The sequence below is a fragment of the Camellia sinensis genome, chromosome 10 (genome assembly GCF_055761805.1).
Source record: "Camellia sinensis isolate YWXY chromosome 10, ASM5576180v1, whole genome shotgun sequence".
Taxonomy (NCBI): domain Eukaryota; kingdom Viridiplantae; phylum Streptophyta; class Magnoliopsida; order Ericales; family Theaceae; genus Camellia; species Camellia sinensis.
In genome coordinates this window covers 125971561-125990360 of record NC_138970.1, presented here as the reverse complement: position 1 = coordinate 125990360, position 18800 = coordinate 125971561, and the positions used below count along the sequence as shown (strand labels likewise).

At 36.0% G+C, this 18800-nt stretch overlaps 2 long non-coding RNA genes across 2 annotated transcripts; both read left to right on the top strand.

Moving 5' to 3' along the window:
- The first annotated feature begins 9143 nt into the window (after positions 1-9143).
- LOC145801719 (uncharacterized) lies at positions 9144-12178 on the top strand. Its single transcript, XR_014343370.1, has 3 exons — positions 9144-9346; positions 10312-10350; positions 11892-12178. It is a non-coding gene; the product is annotated as an uncharacterized LOC145801719 (long non-coding RNA).
- A 3051-nt stretch (positions 12179-15229) lies between these two features.
- LOC114286939 (uncharacterized) lies at positions 15230-18236 on the top strand. Its single transcript, XR_014343369.1, has 3 exons — positions 15230-15432; positions 16398-16436; positions 17950-18236. It is a non-coding gene; the product is annotated as an uncharacterized LOC114286939 (long non-coding RNA).
- The last annotated feature ends 564 nt before the right edge of the window (positions 18237-18800 follow it).

Here is an 18800-nt window from a genome sequence, read left to right as displayed (position 1 = left end):
ACTATAATTAGCTTGTTTTAGATATTAAAATTTATTACTTTATATGGCATATTTTGCCTCCTCACTTTCGTGACTTGCTATTGCTAGTATAGCAGAGCAAAGTTGCTTGCTGTTCTGTCACGCCCCAAATTTTAATTACTCGAAAACATTACCAAGAGCCTGAAATTTAGGTCCATTATTTTTTTAATTAAAAATATCTATTACCCTTGAGTAATAGAAACATAATAGTACATGTTCTTTCCCATGATAAGTACAACAATAATGATAATACATGCCAAGCTCCCGATACGAGGTTACAAATAAATGGTTACAAACATCACATCACAATGAGATTACACATAAGAGATACATGAACTTTCTAATCCTTCAACCAATCAATCCAAAATCTTTTCCTATAAGAAAAATAAAACAACAAGGGATGAGTATAATTGTCCAGTAGGAATCTCATAGTTCTAAAACAATAACCATCCTATAGATAGAAATGATCATGCATGCAGGGTGATACCATATAGTCGGTGACGTTTTGTAATTTCAAAATATCATACGTAGAGTACCTTTTTCTCAAAATTTATTTGAACATTTAAGCAAAACCTTTAACCATAAAAAACTATCCTTTTTATTAGAAAACCAAAAATCATTTTTGGAAACATACATGTTTAAGGAACTACATCATTTTATATTTATTAACACATTCCAAAATATTTCTCTTTTTATTCCCATTCTCCCATTTTCTAGTTACATTTATTATAACGTCACAACCTCAAGGTCAAGTTCCCTTAATACTTCAAAACATCCCACATACGTGCTATTCCCACCAATCTATTCATATTTGCTGTAACTCCTCAATACAAAACTCCAAATCTCTTTTATAGTCAATAATTGTTATCCTATACACAACTCCTACTTATCTAACAACTACATCACATCCACACTTGTATTATCAACTATAATTCAACATATCACAACTACATTATATCCACATGTGCATTTTCAATCATAATTCAACATATCCCAAGGATAATAGATCCTTTTAATTCAATTTCTCAATTAATCATAAAACAAAACATTTAAGTTTTCCTTATAGATACAAACAACCCGGTGGGTTCTTTATCACCAATCCCTTATCCAATTACCATTTCATTATCCATTTTTTTCAAATAATTTCTATATACATTTCCATTCCATACCAATTTACACATCAAATGGTAATTTCACAAGTTCATCACAAGTCACATATATCGTCATTTACCTCAACACATTCCACATTTTGCCGGCTTGATACGGTGGGATAGCGGGCACCCAATTCATAGCACATTCCACCTTTTGCCGGCTCTTATATAGCGGGAAGTGAACTCCCAAAAATTATTTTCTCAAAAACCATATCTTTTTCCGAAAACCATTTTCAACTTCTTAAAACCATCCCCTACATTTGCCGGCTATTATACGGCAGGACATGGGCACCCAAAACATTTTCGAAAACCATCTGTTTTTCCACTTTTTCCAGCTACAAAATGGCAGGGCTGTGTGGACACCCAAAAATCATTTTTCCACTTTCGCCGGCTACAATACGGCAGGACTGTGTGCACACCCAAAAACACTTTTCCTGCATTCGTCCAGTGATAAGCCTAGACAGGGCAATTGGGCACCTTGAATTCAAACTACCCCCACATTTATCGACTATTATACGGACGATTGTGAGCACCGAAAAACCATTTTTAAATTTTTTTTAAAACAATCCCCCACATTTACCGGCTATGATACGGACGGTCGTAGGCACCGAAAAACCATTTTTTTCAACTCCCCGCACGGGTACCAACCACAACACAACTCAATTACACACAACACAACTCAACCAACTTAACACCACATAACCCAATACAGTTCACATAACACATAACAAGATTCAACACAACCATTTCAACACAAAGCTCATATCACCCATACCATTAGTAATTTCTTTTCCCCCAAGTTTGGTTCACATTATAACATAATTTAACACATCAACATTGAGGGTTCAATCGCAACTTTTACATAAATTTGCAAACTCTTTAAAATTTCAATTAAACTTGTACATGTGTAATTTAACACTTCAATTTCATGATTCTACTATCAATTGAAGCAAAACCATTAACCATCTTCATGACCCAAACTAGAGTTTTTAAGAAAGTTAAAACTTTTCACAAAACACATTTTATTCCAACCCTTCTATTACTTTTACACCCAAACTCATGACCCAAGATCTTAACCAAACAAGTTAACCCAACTCCCTTCAAACCCTAACCCCCAATCTCATGATTCATCACAATATGCATAAAAATATAAAATTTTGTGTTTATATAAAGAAAATACCACAATTCTATCCATAAATGAGGGTACTGAAAGAGAACTAGAAACCCCTACCTCTTGAAGCCAAGAGATGACGACCTAAAAATCAATGGCGATGAAACCACGAACCAATCGGACCAAAAGGAAACCTTCGACGAGATCTACACTCTTTCTCAAAGGACCATGGTGAAAAGAGTACTCCATGTGAGTAAATCTAGAGATTTAAGTGAAAAAGTTTGAGTTTTAGAGAGAGAGAAGAGAACTCACGGTTTAAGAGAGAGGAAAGAGAAGAAAAAGTGAAATGAAATATGTTTGGAGCCTATTTATAGTAGTAGAGAAGTAGCCCTAAGGTCAATAAAATAATAGGCCCAAAACCCCTCAAAAGTAGGACCCAAACTAACCCAAAAAGCTGAAAATTACACACAGGGGTCGACCCTTCGGGTAGAGGTGCCGACCCTCCAGGAAGAAAAGCAATCTGTGCAACATGCAAGGTGTCGACCCTTAGACAGGAAAGGTCGACCCTATTTTCCAGCAACCAACACACAGATTTTGCAACATACAAGGGTCGACCCTTTCCAGACTGGTGTCAACCCTTGTGGACAGCAACAAGAGGCAGGTAATTACATCACCAAGGTTGGTGTCAACCCTATATTCCAGCAACACTTCCAGAAACTTCACCAATAGATAAGGGTCGACCCTCAGGAAGGCTGGTGTCGACCCTAGAATAGAATTTCTAAGTTCCCAAACAACTTTTTGACAAGAACAAGCGCAAATAAACAAACCCAACGAGTTTAAATCTGATTATACTCCTCCAAAACCAACATTCAACAACTCCAAAGACTCCCAAAAATGAAAATAAGGGAATTAAATACATTCTCCAACGGATTAAAGGATGCGGGTGTTACATGTTCACTTTTAGTATATGGTAAGTTAATGTTGGTAATAGGGCATGGTCAAATGGCTTTGGTTAGGTCTTAACATGATTATTATGGGTATTTACTTCTTCGTATGATACACTAATTCCAAGCTTTGCAAAGACAAAAACACTTTACATACCTTGAATGCGGGTGAAAACATCCCAGTTGCTGAGACTCTTACCATCTTCAAGAATTACTCCTTCAATTTGTGACGACAATATGAAAAAAGTCTAAAGAAGAGAGAGACGGCACAACTTAGAAGGCAAGAACAAGAAGAGACATACTTGGTATGAAGAAGTGGCTATTCCAAAGAAGAAACCATCTGGGAATTGTGATCTTCTAATGTCTTCTGCTTCATTGAAGCTCTCAACAAAAGAATGAACAAAGGAAAAAAGGAGAAGAAAGCAGAGGTAGAAATGGATGTACTTTTGTCTTTCATTTTGGTTTGTTTCAATTTGTCAAAGATTTCAAGATCAGTGTAACTATGAAAAAGTAATGGGTATTATGGGCATATTGGCTCATCTATATATATATATATATTTTTTTTTTTCTTCATGGGGTTGGCAAAGGGTTGTTTCAATTGTTTAGAATCTGTTGTTGCAATTGTGATTTCCGTAACCACCACCTTTGCCCCATCTCAATTCAACAATCTACATTTGGCATTGTTCAAGTTAGATCCACTATTCCTAGTTTCATTCTAATTATGTAACTATCATGAAAACAAACATAAAATAAGCTAATAAATTAAAGACAAAATTAAGGTAATTAATAATGCCATAGAAAATTTTCCCATGTGTGTAAAGTAAAAACCTTGCTCATTTTGATTACATCCAAAGCTGTTCTTTGTGGCAGCAACATCCCCCAAGCCAAGTCCATAAAATTTTAGTGTTACCAAAAACAAAAATAATCATTAGTAGATGTTTGTTTCAATGAAAATTAACTTATACTAATGGCATGTAGGCATTTAAAGCCAAAGCAAGCACATGTTTATGTGCATAGTAAATAATAGTGATAATAGACCATACAAATGCTTTAATACACCAAATTCATTTTACATACCATATTTTCTTTTTGAAAACCATCTTATTCAGTGACTACATTACATCCAACAAGAATTTCAAAACATGAGTATATGATACTGAACAAAATTTTAAATGAATACCTTTTGGCATCAGGATCTGGTATCTCCTTTGGGATATCATCATAACCCTGTCAAAATAAGAAAATGTTCCGAACTATCGGCCCCATATTCTCAGTTGCCAAATAAATTTAGGGAAAAATAAAATGAATTATTAACTAAATGTTCATTACCTCTAGTTTCTTATCTTTAGGATCAGGAAAGAATTTTTTCATCCCAATCTTCAAGCTTCATCAATAAGCAGTTTGGTCATTACAAAAATTTAAAAAAGAAAAAAAATAATAAAAACACTAAAAAACACATATGATAACGAATAGCATAGACTTTCTTGGTGCTGTAGCCACACATATCTGGACCAAACATGATACTGCATACAAACATATGATAAAGAAAATGAAAAACATCAACAAAGAAGGTAAGGTAACCAAAAGAGAGTACAAGATATACATCAAAGAGAAACCTCCTCAAAAAATAATCTGCAACATAAAAAAGAGGATGATAAACATCTCATGAGCCCCATATAGGATTCCGTTTGAAATTAAAAAATATATATATATACACATATATATCAAAAAAGATCTTCATAAGTTTGTGATATGTATTGTAATATGATGCCTTTGACTAATCAGCTCTAAATATGCCCTTTTATTAGGATTGCGTAGCCGCTGAGTAATTTGTGTCCTATTGACGAATAGATCTAGGAAAATCGATGCACAATGTAGCTGCCCTTTTTCTCTACACAACACTGCATGTCAATATTAAGTGGAGACCTTGCTGCTTCCTCGTGGAAAATTCGTACATACACAGAAATTCTTACCATCTAATCATTTTTTGCCAAAGTGGCATTGTTTTAAAATATTAAAAACATTAAAATTAGAATGAGTTATGATTACTGGAAGACAATAAAAAATCACCCCAAATTTGTGAACAACTACATTATTAAGAGTGCATAAATTATAGTTTGTGATTCAAAAGCACCTCAACAAGCCCCTGAAGAGGTTGGGATCATAAACCATCATCTTCCACGCCTAATTAAAGCTCCAAAACCCTATCCTTTTGCCACCCGCATACAAAACCTAAAAACCTCATAACTTTACCAAAATTTTAGCCACATCAACTTATTAAATTCAGCCCCTAGGAACCTCTATTGAATGGTAAAGGTTATCCCCACTTGTTCTACATCATATGTGTTGAAAAATTGCACTCAAGGATCCATCCATCCACTACACTTATCCAAGCTTAATTAAACGTTCACCATCCAACCCAATAACCTACTTATGAGCAACCAAGGTGTGATAATAAAAATGGTCACTCTGAATATCTCTTGGATAACCATAATATAGCGATCCCGATTTTCCCTATCTTTGTTTATTGTATTCCGGACTTGGTTCCGTGATTGTGTTGTTGTCGCATTCTTATTCCCATCCTTTACTCTTGGTATTTGAGTTTTAGGTTGTGTTGGGCAAGTTTGATACAGGTTGGTTGAGCTTTCGTCCCCATTCGTGTTGCCCAGGTTTTTGGTGATCTGCTTGAGCAGGTCTTCTCGCGCTCGAATGGAGTTTACGTCCTTTCAGCATTTTGTGCGTCTGTAAAAATACTGCAAGTGTGTTTTTCATGCTCGAGCGAAGTTCCATACGCTCGAGCGGGTAGCGCTTGATCGGGCATTTTAGCGCTCGACCGGGTGTTCAATGTCTGTAAAAAATATTGGAAGAAGGTAATCTACGCTCGAGCGGGTTTCCCTTTGCGCTCCAGTAGCTGCGTTTTGCAGTTGTGTCTTGGAGCTCGAGCGGGTATTCTTGCGCTTGAGCAGGTCCAGTTTTTGTGTTTGACGCTCGAGCGTCCTAGTCTCCGCTCGAGCGGACTAGTCGTATATCAGATGGCAGCTGGGTGATTTTAAATCACTTTTCACACTTTATTTCTCTCTCTTACTTTTCAAAACCTCCATTGGAGAGCACCTCACTCTAAAAGTTCAACTTCTCTCTAAGGTTTGATCTAGTTTGAGTGATCTTCCACCCTAGTGTCTTTGTACAAAGCGTAGAGCCTTGCTTGATCTTCATTTGGATCCGAAAATCATTGAGTTTGGAGCACATGCGAGTTTCTCATCTTCTCCATTGGGTCTCATCTCTTGAGGTAGGGATATTCTACTCCATCTTATGGATTTTGACATAAATATTAGTCATTTTGATTAGTTGATGTTGTTGGGTACTATTGGGAAAGTTAGGGTTTGTTTGGTGGTTAAAAGAAAAAGGGGTTTTCAAATGTTAAACTCCATGTGTATGAGAGACTTTGGAAAATGGAATTATTGTTGTCAAATTGATGAAATTGAACCTTAGGGTTGATATTGAGAAAGAGGGAAAAATGCCCTAATTATGTTGAACAATTAATTTGAATAATTAATTTGGGGAAAAGTGAGATTGAGTTGAGAATAGTGAAATTGGGAAATTGTGGGAGTAAATGGTGTAGTTGGATAATCTAATCACTCACCTATGAAAATGTCGATATTTTATCTGTTGATAAATTTATTATCTGTTTAGAGACAACTATTCTAGGCTATCGGTGGAGGGTTGTCTTGATTGTTGTAGACACTGTATGTTGATTGGGGAAAACTGAAACTAATCGAAAGTGTTATGTCATTGAATTTGACGGTTTCAATAAAACAGCAAATATGTGTATTGATTGATCATTTTATGAGATGAAGTGCTGAAATACATTATATATGTATATTCATTTGGGAGGAGATAGAGCATGTACTCCAGTGTGTTGGATGAGAAAGGGGATGTACTCCACACACATGTGTTCATATACTTTAACACATTATTTATGTATCTTTGTTTGGGAGGGGATATGGGATGTACTCCATATGTGTTCATATACTTTAACACATTATTTATGTATCTTTGTTTGGGAGGAGATAGGGGATGTACTCCATATGTGTTCATATACTTTAACACATTATTTATGTATCTTTGTTTGGGAAGAGATAGGGGATGTACACCATATGTGTTCATTTACTTTAACACATTATTTATGTACCCTTGTTTGGGAAGAGGTTGGGGATGGGCTCCTTAGATAATTAAGTGGGCCAGAGTGTCCGGGGTGAGAGTTCTGAAACCTTATGAATTGAGATGCATGAACAAAGTTGTCAAGTGGAGTATTAGTTACATGAGTCGTAGTCTCATGTTGAATTAAGGATAACGGATGTATTAGTAGGTTGAGCGCTGTCTCACTTAAATTATTTGGTTAGATAATGAACCATATTTAGAAATTGAATTGGCTAACTAAGAGAAGTGGGTGGTAGCATGGCTGTAATTGTTGTCAGATTATGGGAAGGACGTTAATTGGTGTACATGGGTTATTCATTTGTCGAATGTTAATGTTTTAGTTATTCCCCATATGAGGTTTAGTATATCTTTACTGGGCTTTGGCTCACCCAACTTGGGACACCATTTTTAGGTACAGAAGGCGTGTTATGTTCCAAATCTTTGCTTCGAGGGTCTTCGGAGTTTGAGACTCTGCTTTGTCATTTGTTTTATTGATCACATGTATATACAAGCCGAGGGCTTTACTTGTAATAGAGTTAGAACTCTTCTTTTGTGTAACCACGTAACAACTTGGAAAGGTGTAAGCCCGCCAGGCATTTTCTTTGGTTTGTAAACATTTGTAATATATATGAAAGACCCACTTTGTAATATTAACTCTGATGTAAGTTTGGAAATGTGATCTATCTACCATTTATATAGAACTATTGGATGTCGGGTTTACTTATTATTTTCAGGGCGTTACAACTTGGTATCAGAGCGTACCGGGTTCGTATACCTTGGGTACGTGGGAAGTGATTAGTATCACAATGGGTTTGTCTCGCTTGTTAGAGACTTATGCATGATATTATGTGTTTATTTGATAACATATTTATGTGACTATATGGGTATGGGGTTTAGTTTCTAGAATGTTGATTGGATCCTTGGATTTCTGGGAGTCCTGTTGGAAAAGCACTTGATCAATGTTGTTTCTAACCGGAACACTAGCAACGCCTCGTGACTATCATTATTCGAAAATAAAATTCGTAAGTGCTTATGGGATTATGTGCTTACGTGGAATGAATTACAGTTGTCCAATGCTTTAGGACGCGAGTGAAATAGCTTCGGTACATTTGAAAATGTACTAATACCTTTGTTACTTTTACTAGGATGCCTAGACGAGGAAGTTTTGATGTAATGACCCCAAATGCGTATAGAAAGTCATCCTTATTTAATTAGGGTTTAATGTGTTTTAATTCAACTATATCTATCGGAATTAAAGAATTATCTGCTGAGTTATGGCGACCTTTATTGTATCGGCTTGAAATTTTTTTTTTACCCTCCGCTCGAGCATGGGCTCATTTTTGACATTCTTAATAGTGTATTTGGAATGTTCTTACCTTATTTTGGGTTATTGTTTGAGGTGGTGGTATGATGGTAAAGTAAGATTGGACCAACGAATTTAATTCGAATAGTTAATCTACGATCAGCCGTCATTCATTTGTCCTTTTCTTTTTCCACACTTTGAATTTGAATGTGAGGTTAGAACCATTGGAAAGCTTATTTCCGGGGCTTCGATTTGGACACAAGAACGACCTAGAACGGAGTCCCGATGAGAGAGTTATACCCGTTTGAAATTTTCACATCTGTGCTGGAAGCAGAGCCGCACGTGCGGGGAATAGCGCCGCACGTGCGGCCTGTGCGGGACAGCAGCTCTAAAAACGGGATTTTGGGGCCATTTCTTGCAATTTCTTTTCCTCTCTTCTTCTCCCCTCTTCCATATCCGAAACCCTAGCCCCAAATCCTTGAATTCCTTTACTTTGCTCATGATCCACCATGGTTTTTGGCATCAAGGATGGAGAACAAGGGAGGATCAATGTTTGTACCCGATTAGAACTTGGATTTGTGAAGGCTTCTTCTCAAGCTCACTTCTTTGCTTGATTATTGAGGTAATGGTTTGAATACTCTTCAATACTTATATCCATAGATAGATTTGTGACATTTTATTATCTAAATACAAAATTTCCATGTTTAGAGCTTGTAGTGTATGATATGAGATTTGGGGTTTTATGGTTTGAAGATGTTGGGAGTTAAATTGGTGGGTTAAAATGATGAATTGTGAATCCTAGATGTAGAATCATTGGGAAAATTGGAATTAAAAGTGGTAATTTAAGAAGTGTGAATTTTTGTTAAAAATCCTCATTTTTCTTGAAACCCTAGGTTGAGTAATGTTGATACCCAATGATTTGGCCCAAATTGAAAGTAGCATAATGAAATTGAGGTATTGAATTATATGTGTTCAAGTTTAATTAGAATTTGGAAATGTTTGAAGATTATGTTTAAAATTTGCGAATGAACTTTGTTATGAATATTGGAATTCATGCTAGCATGTGAAGGGAAAATTGGGGAAATAATCTATTAATGGTATGAATGATATGAACTTGGTTTTGGAATGTTGAAATGGAATTTAAGAATTTCTCTTGAATTATGTTGAATTATATTTAATGATGTTGAGTTGAATCATGTTGCTTATGTTGAATTGTAGTGATTATGTGAGATGGTATTGACTATGTTGACTTTGATTTTTGTGACCTAAAATATAGAGTTTTCCAAAATGGGTTAATCCCAAATTATTTTGCTAAATACTTGTGGGCTTGCTTAGTTATTAAAATCAAGAGAATGATTTATTTTTGGAAAAATATGGAAGATGTCCATACAATTCCTTCCTATCTTGAAATCGAAGTGATTGATTAAAAATTCCATATTGTGTTTGTAAGAATGGTAATCTTCTATTTCTATATATAGATATATTGAGATGGAGGAAATTGTGGTATAATGGATGGATAATGGTAGGCTTGTGAAGAATAATAAAGGAAGGAAAGATAACTAATGACTAATTTATATATGTGTACAGGGCATACTTCAGGAGGGCCAAGCACTCCGTTGTAGCACTGTGAGTAGTAGTACTTCGATGTATCTTTAACCATTAATGATTATTGTTATCGACGTTATGATCTTCGTCATAAGAATTATGTTGACATGCATGTTATGTATGCTACGTAAATATTGTGAAATTATGGAAACACCAAAGGTGTATGCTATATGAGGAACATTGTGAAATTATGGAAACATCAAAAAGGATTTGTGAAATATGCATCTCGAATTTGTGAAGTATGGATCACCAACTTGTGAAATATGAAACGATGTGGCCGAGGGCCATTTGTGAAGTATGAATTTCCGAGTTGTGAATTGTGAAACTATGAAGCCAAGAGCCGAATTGTGAACCTATGAAACCCAAAAGCTAATTTATGTATATGTGAATTTATGAGGCCGAGGGCCGACTTGTGAATTTATGAGGCCGAGGGCCGACTTGTGAATTTATGTGGCCAGGGGCCATTTGTGAACTATGAACCTATGTGGCCAGGGGCCATTTGTGAAATTATGAAGCTATGAGGCCAAGGGCCAAACTTGTGAACTTGTGAATTTATGAGGCCAAGGGCCGACTTGTGAATTTATGTGGCCAGGGGCCATTTGTGAACTATGAACCTATGTGGCCAGGGGCCATTTGTGAAATTATGAAGCTATGAGGCCAAGGGCCAAACTTGTGAACTTGTGAATCCAAAGGGCCGAAGGCCGATGTGATGAGTTGTGAATCTATGAAACCTAAAGGCTATCGTGAATGTGTGAACCCCTCAGGCCAAGGGCCGAACGGTGGAATTGTGAAACCGATAAAGTCATCTGTAATCTAATGAAAACGTGCTTACTTTGTCCTATTAACTTTACGTTAATTATGTCAACTCGTGGGAATGATGTAACGGTTACCATTAGGACTCTATTAATTACAAGGCAAGGCAACTATGTTAACATATAAGAACGATTAAACAACGGTGTATACTATTGATTAATAGAACACGTGAATTAAGTCATTTACCCAAAAGAATTTATGTTCATTCTTGAAGAATAGATTCTGAGTAAATATAAGAGTAGCCATGTGTATCCATATGAATTTGAAGTTATTTTGCTATGTTGCTTATGAATTGGAAGTTATTCAGAATCTACGATATAAGTGCAAAGTTTAGCATTTTTATGTGACTCTCATGAGAATGTGAATTAGTCTCTTATTGTTAAGCGTACGAAAATGACAGAATACAACAAGAAACACTCTAGTTATAATATGTTCCGTTTTGAATTAATGAATGATGTTCAAGTAGGCTCAGGTATGTTTCAAGTATATGTTACAAGTTTGAATATACTACAAGGTCAAACAAGTTTCAAGGGCTTTATGCCAATGTTTCAAGGGCCTCGTGCCACCACATTTCAAGGGCTTATAGCCATCAAGTTTATGTTGCAAGATTGGGCCTAAGGCCGTTATGTACTTAGCACAGAATCAGACTATTACATTGACATGCATTATGTTTCAAGTTAAGCATCATTTTATTTATGTATTACTATTCACTGAGCCCGGCTCACTCTCTATTATGTCTGTTTCTGTAGGTCAGCAACCAGGTGGTCAGTCCTAGCCAAGACGTCCGCTTTCTTTTGTCAACCTTCGTATGTCCAGGCACTGTATAAGCCATTTATTTTGTCAAGTTGTTAAGATGTTGACTTGCTTATGAGTGTCCCTCTAAGGTTGTTGTATATACTTTCATGTTCATTTTTTTTGTATACGCCCAATCATGGGGCTGGCATTGTAAATGTGTATGTATATGCTCCGGGTTATAGTTGGAACTTTATCTATCCACTATAATGCATGTGATGAATGAGATCCTGGCATGTAGAAGTAGCTCAATGGAGTTTATTTGTCTCATTATTTCCATTTTTTTTCGTGCTTCCGATAAGGCCCCGTATGTTATGTTACCAGGTTACATGTCCGTTTTCGAATAGGTCATGCCCAAACTTTTAGGGGCGGGTTTGGGGCGTGACAAGTGGTATCAGAGCACGAGTTGCTATCTCACACACGAATCCATTGAGCTTTAGGATGTCTAGAAAAGACTTAGGCATCATGCATTAAACCCTTAGTGCATATGAAAGAAAGTGATGGCAACGTTAAATGCAATTTGTTAACGCTAACGATTATCACCCTTGTCCATTGTATATTCTTTGTGTATATTGTGAATGATTGTGATGTAGAACATGGTAAGGCATGCAGATGGGGTTAAATCAACAGAATTGCGCAGCGGAAGCATGGTAAGGGTTCGAGCTGATCGGTAAGACAGTCCCTATGTCAATGATTAAATAAGATGTATGTTATCGATTGTTATTTGCGGATTGGAAGTTGCTTATCATCTATTTAGATGAAGTGATTAAACCCTAGGTATGGAATAATCCTAAGACTAAAGAAAATGATATAGTCTTCCTTGTCACAACAATGTTTAGATCTGTGATTTTGTGCAATGACTGCATATGAGTATTTGATAAGATGTGTTTGTGGGCTAACTGAACTTGTGTTGAATACGAATGGCTGTTTGAAGAAGTTATGTATATAATGACCCCTCTTAGAATTGTGTGTAATTTGTTATGGAAGTCTGTAATTCGAAATTTGCATTCTGAAATATGAAATTCGACATTTGAAATCTCACACTACCATTTGTAATCTATTTTGTTATGTGTAAATTGTAATCTGTAATCAATATTTCTCTACGTGATATGTATAAGGAAACAAAAGGCTAAGGTTTATGAAATTGTAGTGTTTTGACTTGGCTAATGGGAAGTACAAACATGTTGAATTCTGGAAACATGAAATGATGAGAGACATTAGAATTATGGTAGCTGACAATTCATGAAATTATTATGATTAAAATATTTAATGATTGATAACGAGCATGGAATTGGTAATCAAGAGTTAGAATGTTGAAATTGCTACCTGGAATGTTAATAAATACAAGTATCATGATTTGTGATCACATAATGTTCGGTACAATTTTATAGAAGTTTAATGATATAGGGAAATTGTGTTTCTTTTGTGGACTGCCAATTGACTGAAGGACATAATTTTGCTTTGATGTGTTTTTATTCTGAACCTAACGTATTGTTATCATAAACCCACCATTATTGATTAAGGATGAAATATTTATATGAGACTTAATTTAAGGCTTGTTCCTTTATTATGATACGGAAAAGAGTGTTTATTTATAAAAAAAAAAAAAAAAAAAAACCTTATGTGATCCGTGTTATTTAGAGATGTCATACCATCATCTGCATTCAGTACTTTTGTCAAATGATTTTAACAACAACTATGCTATACAATGTTTAAGGAAATCCATATTTTGGGCTACGAAATGTTTTATATGATAAGTATTTTCGGAAATAATAAAAATGCTATGAACTTCCGACATGTTTATGATATGATAAGCTTTCTGAATAATTTTCCCAAAATGACTAGATACGCTACGGAACTCCGAATGTTCAAGGTATGACAAGTTTTCTGAAAGAGATATCTCGCTATGCATGAACGAGTTCTTCATTTGATAATTGATTGTGGCATGCTTGATGAAGGCTCTATGTTGAGCTTCAAGCTATTCTGTCTTATCTGTTATCAGTTGAATTGGAGATTGTTCTATCAAAGTTTAAATAAGTTTAATGTTATTGGGAATTATTCCATCATCTGATATCTTTGAAAGGTCTGATAAGTTCCTGTACTGTAATTTGGGAAGTATGACCATTAAGGTTTAATCTGTATTTGATTTTACTAATACTCTACTCTGAACATGTAATTCCTTGATATGAGATTTAAGTTGGTATTTGGAGTGTGTTAGGGATTTGATTTGAACTGATAAGTCTAATTTAGGTAATGAACAAAGAACCACGAAATCGTTGATTTAGAACTTAATTGCTACTGTGGGTCTAATCGTTGTACGAAGTATATACCTTTGACGCATGATTATGCCGTGAATGTTTCCTTAATCTTGAAGGAATTATGATAATGGGGGTTATTTGTGAACTTAAAAAGTTTGAATTATGTTTGATAGTTTATGAGTTGCATGCAAACGAATAATTGAAATGAATTCATTTCTGAATACCCTTAAGCTGTTCTATTTTGTGGAAGATATGATTTGTGGAGTAATAAATGAAAATGTTATGAAGTATTATTATTAATTGGGTTATCAATTATTTAGTGGAGTTGAATTACTTGTGATTTTGGGAGCAAACTCCATCAAAATTAATTGTATAGAATTGTGAATGACTAAATGATTGAGAAATGTTATATGTCCAGGACGGAACTAGACTTGTGACAAGGTGAATCAAGTTTGGAGGACCAAACTTCTTAAGGTGGGGAGAATGTAATGACCCCAAATGCGTATAGAAAGTCATCCTTATTTAATTAGGGTTTAATGTGTTTTAATTCAACTATATCTATCGGAATTAAAGAATTATCTGCTGAGTTATGGCGACCTTTATTGTATCGGCTTGAAATTTTTTTTTTACCCTCCGCTCGAGCATGGGCTCATTTTTGACATTCTTAATAGTGTATTTGGAATGTTCTTACCTTATTTTGGGTTATTGTTTGAGGTGGTGGTATGATGGTAAAGTAAGATTGGACCAACGAATTTAATTCGAATAGTTAATCTACGATCAGCCGTCATTCATTTGTCCTTTTCTTTTTCCACACTTTGAATTTGAATGTGAGGTTAGAACCATTGGAAAGCTTATTTCCGGGGCTTCGATTTGGACACAAGAACGACCTAGAACGGAGTCCCGATGAGAGAGTTATACCCGTTTGAAATTTTCACATCTGTGCTGGAAGCAGAGCCGCACGTGCGGGGAATAGTGCCGCACGTGCGGCCTGTGCGGGACAGCAGCTCTAAAAACGGGATTTTGGGGCCATTTCTTGCAATTTCTTTTCCTCTCTTCTTCTCCCCTCTTCCATATCCGAAACCCTAGCCCCAAATCCTTGAATTCCTTTACTTTGCTCATGATCCACCATGGTTTTTGGCATCAAGGATGGAGAACAAGGGAGGATCAATGTTTGTACCCGATTAGAACTTGGATTTGTGAAGGCTTCTTCTCAAGCTCACTTCTTTGCTTGATTATTGAGGTAATGGTTTGAATACTCTTCAATACTTATATCCATAGATAGATTTGTGACATTTTATTATCTAAATACAAAATTTCCATGTTTAGAGCTTGTAGTGTATGATATGAGATTTGGGGTTTTATGGTTTGAAGATGTTGGGAGTTAAATTGGTGGGTTAAAATGATGAATTGTGAATCCTAGATGTAGAATCATTGGGAAAATTGGAATTAAAAGTGGTAATTTAAGAAGTGTGAATTTTTGTTAAAAATCCTCATTTTTCTTGAAACCCTAGGTTGAGTAATGTTGATACCCAATGATTTGGCCCAAATTGAAAGTAGCATAATGAAATTGAGGTATTGAATTATATGTGTTCAAGTTTAATTAGAATTTGGAAATGTTTGAAGATTATGTTTAAAATTTGCGAATGAACTTTGTTATGAATATTGGAATTCATGCTAGCATGTGAAGGGAAAATTGGGGAAATAATCTATTAATGGTATGAATGATATGAACTTGGTTTTGGAATGTTGAAATGGAATTTAAGAATTTCTCTTGAATTATGTTGAATTATATTTAATGATGTTGAGTTGAATCATGTTGCTTATGTTGAATTGTAGTGATTATGTGAGATGGTATTGACTATGTTGACTTTGATTTTTGTGACCTAAAATATAGAGTTTTCCAAAATGGGTTAATCCCAAATTATTTTGCTAAATACTTGTGGGCTTGCTTAGTTATTAAAATCAAGAGAATGATTTATTTTTGGAAAAATATGGAAGATGTCCATACAATTCCTTCCTATCTTGAAATCGAAGTGATTGATTAAAAATTCCATATTGTGTTTGTAAGAATGGTAATCTTCTATTTCTATATATAGATATATTGAGATGGAGGAAATTGTGGTATAATGGATGGATAATGGTAGGCTTGTGAAGAATAATAAAGGAAGGAAAGATAACTAATGACTAATTTATATATGTGTACAGGGCATACTTCAGGAGGGCCAAGCACTCCGTTGTAGCACTGTGAGTAGTAGTACTTCGATGTATCTTTAACCATTAATGATTATTGTTATCGACGTTATGATCTTCGTCATAAGAATTATGTTGACATGCATGTTATGTATGCTACGTAAATATTGTGAAATTATGGAAACACCAAAGGTGTATGCTATATGAGGAACATTGTGAAATTATGGAAACATCAAAAAGGATTTGTGAAATATGCATCTCGAATTTGTGAAGTATGGATCACCAACTTGTGAAATATGAAACGATGTGGCCGAGGGCCATTTGTGAAGTATGAATTTCCGAGTTGTGAATTGTGAAACTATGAAGCCAAGAGCCGAATTGTGAACCTATGAAACCCAAAAGCTAATTTATGTATATGTGAATTTATGAGGCCGAGGGCCGACTTGTGAATTTATGTGGCCAGGGGCCATTTGTGAACTATGAACCTATGTGGCCAGGGGCCATTTGTGAAATTATGAAGCTATGAGGCCAAGGGCCAAACTTGTGAACTTGTGAATTTATGAGGCCAAGGGCCGACTTGTGAATTTATGTGGCCAGGGGCCATTTGTGAACTATGAACCTATGTGGCCAGGGGCCATTTGTGAAATTATGAAGCTATGAGGCCAAGGGCCAAACTTGTGAACTTGTGAATCCAAAGGGCCGAAGGCCGATGTGATGAGTTGTGAATCTATGAAACCTAAAGGCTATCGTGAATGTGTGAACCCCTCAGGCCAAGGGCCGAACGGTGGAATTGTGAAACCGATAAAGTCATCTGTAATCTAATGAAAACGTGCTTACTTTGTCCTATTAACTTTACGTTAATTATGTCAACTCGTGGGAATGATGTAACGGTTACCATTAGGACTCTATTAATTACAAGGCAAGGCAACTATGTTAACATATAAGAACGACTAAACAACGGTGTATACTATTGATTAATAGAACACGTGAATTAAGTCATTTACCCAAAAGAATTTATGTTCATTCGTGAAGAATAGATTCTGAGTAAATATAAGAGTAGCCATGTGTATCCATATGAATTTGAAGTTATTTTGCTATGTTGCTTATGAATTGGAAGTTATTCAGAATCTACGATATAAGTGCAAAGTTTAGCATTTTTATGTGACTCTCATGAGAATGTGAATTAGTCTCTTATTGTTAAGCGTACGAAAATGACAGAATACAACAAGAAACACTCTAGTTATAATATGTTCCGTTTTGAATTAATGAATGATGTTCAAGTATGCTCAGGTATGTTTCAAGTATATGTTACAAGTTTGAATATACTACAAGGTCAAACAAGTTTCAAGGGCTTTATGCCAATGTTTCAAGGGCCTCGTGCCACCACATTTCAAGGGCTTATAGCCATCAAGTTTATGTTGCAAGATTGGGCCTAAGGCCGTTATGTACTTAGCACAGAATCAGACTATTACATTGACATGTATTATGTTTCAAGTTAAGCATCATTTTATTTATGTATTACTATTCACTGAGCCCGGCTCACTCTCTATTATGTCTGTTTCTGTAGGTCAGCAACCAGGTGGTCAGTCCTAGCCAAGACGTCCGCTTTCTTTTGTCAACCTTCGTATGTCCAGGCACTGTATAAGCCATTTATTTTGTCAAGTTGTTAAGATGTTGACTTGCTTATGAGTGTCCCTCTAAGGTTGTTGTATATACTTTCATGTTCATTTTTTTTGTATACGCCCAATCATGGGGCTGGCATTGTAAATGTGTATGTATATGCTCCGGGTTATAGTTGGAACTTTATCTATCCACTATAATGCATGTGATGAATGAGATCCTGGCATGTAGAAGTAGCTCAATGGAGTTTATTTGTTTCATTATTTCCATTTTTTTTCGTGCTTCCGATAAGGCCCCGTATGTTATGTTACCAGGTTACATGTCCGTTTTCGAATAGGTCATGCCCAAACTTTTAGGGGCGGGTTTGGGGCGTGACATTTGATTTCCCTCCTTCCACGAGGGAAGAGTTGCGGAAGCAGTTTGTGGAGTTACGCCAAGGTACTACACCTCTGGCACAGTTTGAAGCATGGTTTGCTAACCTGCCAAGGTTTGCCCTAGAATTGGTGGAGACAGAGGAATTGCGTTGTTCAGAGTTTGAGAGTAGGCTATGCGGCGACATCCGAGAGAGGATTGTTGGGTCTTGGCATAGGAGCTACAGTGTGCTCGTTAAGACGGCAGCTCATGTGGAGGCAGCGGTGCTAGCTATGGGACAAAATAGGGAAGGAGCCATAGTTATGAGTGTTGGTCGGGTTAGGGAGAAGGCCATCTTAGTAACTCCTACAGTTTATAGGTACTCTAGGCCCAGTAAGAGGTGGAGATGAAAGTATGCTCAGTCCCAGACTAAGTCCTTTTCTTCGC